Genomic DNA, 8,974 nt, shown 5'->3' on the forward strand with positions numbered 1-8,974 from the left:
GTGGTTATGTGTTGATCATTGTGATCGGTATAAGATGTATTTTTAGAGATTTGGTCAAGAGCATCAAGGATCTTTGTGTATAATATCCTTAGTCTCTCATGGCGGCTTTCTATACCGCCAATCCCACCATGCCAGTCTTCTTCAGCAGCCCCACCATGACAGTGCTGACAACCTGCCGGGAGACATTTTTTGGGCTGGCTGAACTTTGAGCAAAACGTTGGGCATCTACTGAGCCACAAGTTTTCTGAAGCCAAGAAGTTCATTTAAAATTGAAAATGCCACACTCTGTGTGATTTCCATTTCTGCAGCGAGCACACCAATGGTAACTGTAGGGCCTTCTTCCACCACTTTCTGGTTCCCAGCCACAGTTTTTCATTTGAATTTGAGGTCTTCCCTCTTTTGATTTATCTTGGAAATCTACCCAGTCTTTCTTACAATGCTTGATCCATCTGAAAAACGATGATTCTATGTGGGGGCTCATTCTTGTAAATTTGTCGCAAAAGATTCCTCTTCCTGCCTCATCTCATCTCTTCTCTACTTTGCACTCTCTCTCTTTCTTTCTATCTCTCTCTCTTCTATTCTTGGGTCACTGGATTTATTAGTTATCTAGTTCCATTATAACAAAATATCAAAACTTGGTGGTTTGCACAAACAGAAATTGATTTTCTCACAGATTAGAAGGTCAGAAATCTGACTTCAGACTCTATGGAAAAACTCTCTCAATCAGCTCTCCAGGAAGAGCGCTCACGCGTCTGTTCCTCATCGTCCTCTAACGTCTGCTTCATCACTTACTGGTTTAACCTCTTTTATGTATCAAAAGACATTGAGTAAAATGCACCCTAATGAAGTACTATCTCAGAAACATTTTAAAAAAATCTCAAGTGGTATTATAACCATAAGTATAAAGGCTAGGATTTGCAACACATTTTTCAGGGACACATTTCAACTTATCACACTGGATGATAAATGTTTCATTGGACTTCAATATATGTCTGCCATATTATTACAATAACATTACCTTTTAAGAGCGTCTTTTTCTTTCTCATTATCTCAATGAATACATTCCGATATGCATATAAATAGTAAGAGTTATTGAAAGGCCTAGAGAAGAGATACAGACCACCCCAGATTAAGAATGAGTTTTGTCTCTAGTCTGTCTCTACATAAAATGTGTATTTCAGTCAGAACAGTTAGGTATGATTTAATATCAGTCAAATCTTTGTCTTTTTCAATTGTACGTAGAATAGCTTGCTATAGGAGCTCTGTTGGTTCAGTGGTTATGTGTTGGGCTGCTAACTGCAAGAAAGGTCATCAGTTCAACACCACCAGCCACTACCAGGGAGAAGGATAGGGTTTTCTACACCTGTCCAGTTACCATCTCAGAAACTTACAAGGGGAGTTCTACCTTGTTTTATGGGATTGTTATGAGTTTTCATCAGCTTAGTGGCAGTAATGAGTTTTAAAGAAACACTAACATCTTTAACATAGTAATGCATCAATGGTAATAATGATGACATTTTGATCTTGGTTACAAATAGCACCCATTTGTTATTATCAACCTTTGTATGCACCTTGAAAATTTCATACGATAGGTTTTATGGAGGTTGGTTTGGAAGTTAGAACTTCATAAAGAGGGACTACTTGCACACAAAAGTGTTATAAAGACAGTTTTATTGACAGCTGCAATTCTGGTTCTTCCTCTTTTGTCTTATGCCCCTTATCTTTTGCTCCTGAAAGTAAAACACCACCTTGCACATGGATTTGAAAGACTCTTCTTGGTACCCAAGAGAAAGATGTAATCCTCACTTCTTTTATTTCAGCTATATAAAAACTATTCAGGACACACCTGAGTGATGAACTCTCAAGAGAAAGGAGATGTGATTACATGCTTAGTGGATTAAACATGAACTGCTAATGGTTAGCGTGATTTTCATATTGTACTTTCTATGGCTGGTCAGATCTTGTCTATGACTTCAAATCTGTGTTAGGGAAACACCGAGTCATAGGCATGCATGGTGGGTGAAAAGTCCAGCTGGTCGTCTTTGCTGAAATGTACTTCTTTACAGCTGAAGGGAGGTCATTCATCTTGAAAGGCACTTAACACAAAGCACAGCTCGGAATGTACCAATATGTGGTCACTAATTTCAGGACTAAGAATCATCAAGATACTTGGGCTACATCTCAGACCAATTTAATCCAAATTTCTGGGGGTTGACCCTAAACAAAGTGATAGTTGATTCTCCTGTATTCCAAAATTTTAGAAACAAGTGTGTGTGTCTTCTGGATTAGAAACAATTGAGGGTCATAAAAATTGGTTTTCGTTCCCAGGAGTTGTAGATGCATGTAGACATCAACTGAGGTGGCTGTCGATTCCAGATATTTAGTCTAGGCATCCTTAAAATGATGCTAGAGTGTTAATTTACAAGTCGAAGAGAAAGATGAGGCTGTCTGCTCCCATAGAGACTTACAGTCACAGAAATACCACATAGGCCCCCTGTATGTCTGAATTGACTTGGTGACACTGGGCTTTTGGTTGGGACTATATTTTATTTCACCTGATATAGAATATCTTACTATATTTTATATGTGAAAGTTCAGATTTACAAACAAAGGGCACTCTAACCTTGAAAGATATCCTACTCTATTGAAAAAGCAGCACAATCTGAAACCAGTAAACAGAAATTGGTGATTTATGAAAGGTGATGATTTATTGAAACTATGATCAATGATGTTAATGACTTGAGTCAGAAAATTCAAGTTAACTTGCTACCTTCAACTAGCAAGCTGGCTTCCTTCCATTTGAACTCATGAAATAATTTGCATTAATGTGATTAATAAATGCATGGTGGGTTTATTCCATAAGTCTGAAAGCATTTAATAGCACTGAGGTTTTGTTGTGATTGTGGTTGGGTGTTCTGCAATTGAAAAAACATGATATATACCAGTGGAATAACCATGGCATGTAACATAAAAGAAACAAATGCATGTGATATAAAAATTACTTTCGAAGAGATTACTTTATGTACATGGTGCTTGAAACCAGAAACTAATAGGTTTCAAAGATTTTGTTAGAAAGAAAGTCACTGAGATATGGTACATGTGTGGACTACTGGGATAAAAATGTGCCTGAGGGACATATTGAATAAATTACACAATAATGGAAGACCTAACATTAAGCTGGGTTATATTGAAACTTCACGTGCCTCTTTCCATCTCCTTCTTCAACTGTAGTTCTAACTAGTTATAGTGAATTTTTCACAGAGGATTTTTGTTCTGAATTTATCTTTATAATTACCTGTGCTGAGATGCCTTAGGCCTATTGCTCATTTTCAGGACGTTATTTATAACGCCCAAACATCAGATGCTAAAATGAAATTCTTCTGACCTTTTATTGAGAACTAGAAACAGACCAGGTAGTTCACTTCACAAGTCATGGTTAACTGTTTCTTTCATCTTTCAATTCCCGGAATATGGCCAGGACCAGAAGCAACAATGTTGAAATGGTATGAAAAAGAATATTTCCCCTGTATTGCTGGCTTGATTGAAAGCAGGAAGTACATACAGTTTTATAAGATTCTTTCCAAATGATACCTAGCACAATTTCATGGACCCCAGAGATGGAAATAAACTGGGAATCAGAACTTGAGTCACCAACCCCCAAGCTATTATATAACAAATTGTTTTTCATGGCAGGCTCTCTTTTGAACTGTGATACTCATTTTATTTGTACTGGTCACCTTTCTTTGATTGTAGTGCTGTAGTGTTATAAAAATATTTTCACTTTCCCTCATTTGGTGCTGATTAAAAATTTTCTTGACATTTTTCTACAAGGTAGTTCAAAAGTAATCTATTACACACAGTTTATTATCTGCTATTGAAATACACAGGTCATGCAGAAATTGATCCCAAAGGAACAAGCCAATTACTCAAATCAAGATCCTAGATAGAAAATTCATTGACTGAAATTGTCAGGTAATGTCCATTGACTGCGAGGGTCTAAGACTGCCACCAACAGCATCTGAAATTTCACGGACTGCCCATTGATCATAATTCTTAAGGTTTTTGTAACTTCATGTTGAACTTGAAACTTATTTCAAGTGCATAGTTTATATGCATTTGTATACAATTGTGCTGGTTTATATGACTTCATAACACATTTACCCCAAATTTAGCAATTGAAAACTAGCTGTTTCTTATATCACAATGAATTCAGGAGCAATTTAGATGGGTGGTGTTGGCACAGAATCTTAAAGGAGGTGGTCTTGGACTGAAGGCATCTAAAGCTTTGGCTAGAGCAGCGGTTCTCGACCTGTGGGTCGCGACCCCTTTGGAGACTGACTCTTTCACAGGGGTCGCCTAAGACCATCGGAAAACATCTTTTCAATGGTCTTAGGAACCAAGACACTGCTTCTCTGTCTGTCTCCAGGTGGGTCCGCCCACATGCAGGTAGGCCCACATATGCGTGCCTGGCGTGAAGACTGTTACCACTGCTACACTATGCTTCAAGACAACATTTCATTTATATGTCATTAGAAATAAATATTTTACAATATATAATTACATGTTGTTTTTGTGATGAATCACTATGCTTTAATGATGTTCAATTTGTAACAGTGAAAATACATCCTGCATATTATTTACATTACCATTCATAACTAGCAAAATTACAGTTATGAAGTAGCAACAAAAATAATTTTACACTTTGGCGGCTCCACAGCATGAGTAACTGTATGAAAGGTCGCGGCATTAGGAGGGTTGAGAACCACTGGGCTCGAGGCTTCACAAGCTTACCTTTGTTTGTTGGCATGTGGTCTCTGTACTTTCTGAATGGTCTTTTCCATAGAGCTGACCACACTATGGCATTTAGCTTCTTTCAGAGGAAATAATTTAAGAGAAAAAATGATTCCACACTTTATTACGTAGTATCTGAACTATACACTATTATCTTCACTATTAGTTCAAAGCCCAGAATCTTGTCATTTAAATCAGCACAGGTGTGGTCAAGATTCAGAATGTTAAAAGGCACAGTATCTGCCCTCTATAAATCCAACATGGTGAGGGAAACAAAAACTTACTTCTATGAGCACCATTATCCAAAAAGGAGAGCAAGACTATACAGTAGCACAGGAAACTCTTTGGACCAGAGTTGATCTTTCCTGCTCAATTCTACTACAGCCCTGGAGTCAGGATCTTTGGTGGCTCAGTGGATTATGCTCCTCAGCCTGCTAAGCACAAGGTCAGCAGTGTGAAACCACAAGTCATTCTGGTGTAGAAAGATGAGGTTTCATACTCCAGTAAAGAATTGCATCTCAGGGCAATTACACTTTGACAATTGCACCACGGGCAGTTATACGTTGAGCTGTAGGCTCACTCTTGTAATGCCTTGATTAATATTCTCTATTTTACTTCTCCATCAATTTCATTGGGTTGTAATATCCACTGTGATGACTTCATAAAACTCACAGACAACAACAAAAAATGCATGATCAAAGGTCTATGGCTGACAGCGGAAGCCCCAGTCCTTTGCTGCCATCATGCTTCTGAGCACTTCCTTGGCTACTGGTCTCTCTCACCATTCAAGTGATGTGTCTTCATCTTTGTGCTTTCATTGTCCTGTTTAAGGATTAAGAAATACTCTCCTTAAATTATATTTGAGATTTGGAGGGTACTCTATACCCTAACATGGCAGAACCCTTCTCTGCTCCAAACTTCTGATCTGGAACAATGCCATTTTTAACCCCACCACTCCTGGCCATAGAGTCCATTCTAAAATCCTATAATTTGATGGATAAATCTAGTAATTAGACCATAAGATTATGTATATACTTAAGAAGAATGAGAATGCCAGAAGACTGAATTGTGTTCCTATGGAACCTGTACCTGGATCAGGAGGCAGTTGTGCTAACAGTTTAAAATCTAGAAGGTGTATGTCAGGTCTGTATTCTCTCACCATACGTATTCAGTCTGTAGGCTGAGAAAATAATTAGATAAACTGGCTTATATGAAGAAGAATTCAGCATCAGGCTTGGAGGTAGGTTTATTAACAACCTATGACAAGCAAATGACACAATTTTGCTTGCTGAAAGTGAGGAGGACTTGAAGCACTTTCCGATGAAAATCAAGGATTCCATCCTTCAATATGACTACAACTTAATGAAACAAAACAGAACAGAACCTCATTTTTCTTCAGGAAACTGGATTATTCTTAATTTATTAACATTTTGTATGTTTAAGACTTTCTACAGCATACATATTATCTCAGCAAGTAGATAGAAATAATGAATTGTTTAATTTTCTGGATATAATTTTAGAACTATTTTTGACATTGCAGTACTGTAATATATCATATTTGACAGTCTATATAAGAATTTCAAAATTATAATATCTAATAGCTCTTTTGCTTTGCAGTATCTGAGAATTGGGCAGGATAAGTATTATCATGTACTTTTAAAAAATCAATTTATTGGAGCTCATACAACTCTTATCACAATCCACACATACATCAATTGTGTAAAGCATACCTATACATTCGTTGCCCTCATCATTCCCCAAACTCTCACTTTCTGCTTGGGCTCCTGAATCAGTTCCTCATTTTTCTACCCTTCCTCCCTACCCACTCCCCTCACCCTTATGCACCCTTGATAATTTATAAATCATTATTTTATCATATCTTACACTGCCCGGTATCTCCCTTAACTCACTTTTCTGTTGCCCATCCCCACATGTACTTTTAAATGAAATAATATTGTCAACAGTTTGATTATTCTGATCATGCTAAAATAGAACTCAGGTCTCAGAGATGCATTTCCTAAAGATGGTCAACATTAAAACAAATGTATGAGGGTAAATAAAAATGTACTTTTTTTGTGTTCCAATCGAAACATGCACAGGTTTATTCTAAACAAAGCATGTTTAAATGTGTCTCTGTGATCAATGGACGGCTACAGATAAATCCTTTCTGTAACACATTTACCTGGTGAAAGATTAGAGCGTTGGAAACACCACTCTCACACATGCATAGACCTAGATGAAGGACCAAGAACTGCCACGGGCGCCACATTTGACCTCCCTGGGCTTTTAGTAGGGCCAAGGCATTCCAACTCCATCAATCCCAAGGGCGATCGCCACATGGCTGAGGTCAGCTATGCCTTCACCCTTTATTCTTCTTTAACCTTAGTTTAACAACTGTTTCTCCCATGGTACTCTACTTTATCCCAGGGTTCAATATTCTGTTTCTTTTTTTCTCATTCAATAATCTGTTTTAATGGCTACAGAAAACTCACACATAATACTCATGGGATTTACTAGGGAAGTTAACAGGTTACCACAAGTCAGGATCACAACACATCACCAACATTTGTCTTTGTCCACAGCAGGGTCTCTTTTAGCTAGCGCTCAGTCATGTGGTCCCTTGGACTCTGATTTGTTCCATAGGCTGGGACATCCTTGTTCCATCCCAGAACTCTGCTTCAGAGCTTTGATGCTGTTCCTCTGTTGTGACTGATGCCCTTTGATGTCTTTGCTGGCTTTTCGGACGGAGACCTTGCACATGTTCCATCGGTTTCCTTGGTTGTTGTTTTTTTCTTGTTGGTTCCTGATTCTCTGTTTGCTTTTGAGATGGCTCTCTCATATCCAGAGACATGGCAGAACTGACCAATCCTTTCCATTAGTGTTTTACGTACTGTATTTACATGATTTCACTCAATCATTTGGGGAGAGTTCAAAGACATTGATAGAAGATGAGTAAGTAAATAATTTTGCTCGCTACAGAGGATATGTTGAGAAACAATAGTTGTACAGTTTGATATTTATGTTGAGAAACAATAGGTTACAGTTTGATATTTGTGTTAGGTTTCTATGATTTTGTAGCAATATTTTTAACTTCCTCTAGTATACATTTATGTATATTTGTTATATCATCACAGCCCTCTTTCCAAAATTGGGTGCATAATCTGAAAATGAAAAGAATGTAATGAGCATCTAGTAAGGTGGCTTCATCTGTATTCTGAAATTATGATAAATAAGTTGCAAGCAATGCATAATGTAATGCTGTTAATGCTTACTGAATATGAAACCAAATATGTAATCATTATTGCTATTTTATTCAGAAGTAGTTTTTTGTGCCATTTGTTAGGCTAAAATATTATTAAAGGTCAACAGAGGGACTTAGTGGCTAGCTAGAGAGCCTAAAATATATCCAGGAAGTAGTAAGTTTATTTAATATAATATTATTAAATTTTATGACCTTCTCAAGCCATGGGTGCAAATTAATTTTTAAAATATAACAGAACATCTTCCTATATATGAGAATACACCCAAAAGTATTGTATTCGGGTTCAATTCAGAAACACATGAAGTCGTTTCGCACAAAATGTGTTTAAACGTGTCTCTGTGATCAGTGGAGGGCTGCGATGAGTTCTCTGAGTAAGACAATTGTCTTAATCTCATCAGAGATTCAAAATAAATGTCCAAACCAAACAGTGGTTTCCAAGGGAATATGCTGGGATTGTTAAAGGCAAGGCAGAATTCAGGTCAGAATGTATGGTAATTTTGATAAATTTCCTTTAAGAACACAACATGGCCACGGGGATTGTCATAAAGAAGCTTTAAGCAATGGAAAACTGCAGAGGGTGAGGAAAAGGCCGAGAAAGTTACCCTGAGGAATTTGTTTCCATTACAAGAGTGAATCTGCTCATTCTTCCAAGATATCTCAAAAGTATTTCCTTGGGAAATATTACCCCAATCACCCTACAGTTACGATCTTGCCCCCCCAGACATTCTTTTGTTCCCCAAACTCGACGGATATTTTAAATGAACACAATTTGAGTCTCACGAGGATACCAAAACAGACATTTTGATATGATGTAATGGAAGACCACAACATTCTTTGGGGAAAGATTTGAGAGGTGGAAACAATAGCTTCACATTTTTATGCATAGTTGTACAGGTTTCTCTGATTTGATAGCAATGTGTC

The sequence above is a fragment of the Tenrec ecaudatus genome, chromosome 10 (assembly GCF_050624435.1).
Source record: "Tenrec ecaudatus isolate mTenEca1 chromosome 10, mTenEca1.hap1, whole genome shotgun sequence".
NCBI lineage: Eukaryota > Metazoa > Chordata > Mammalia > Afrosoricida > Tenrecidae > Tenrec > Tenrec ecaudatus.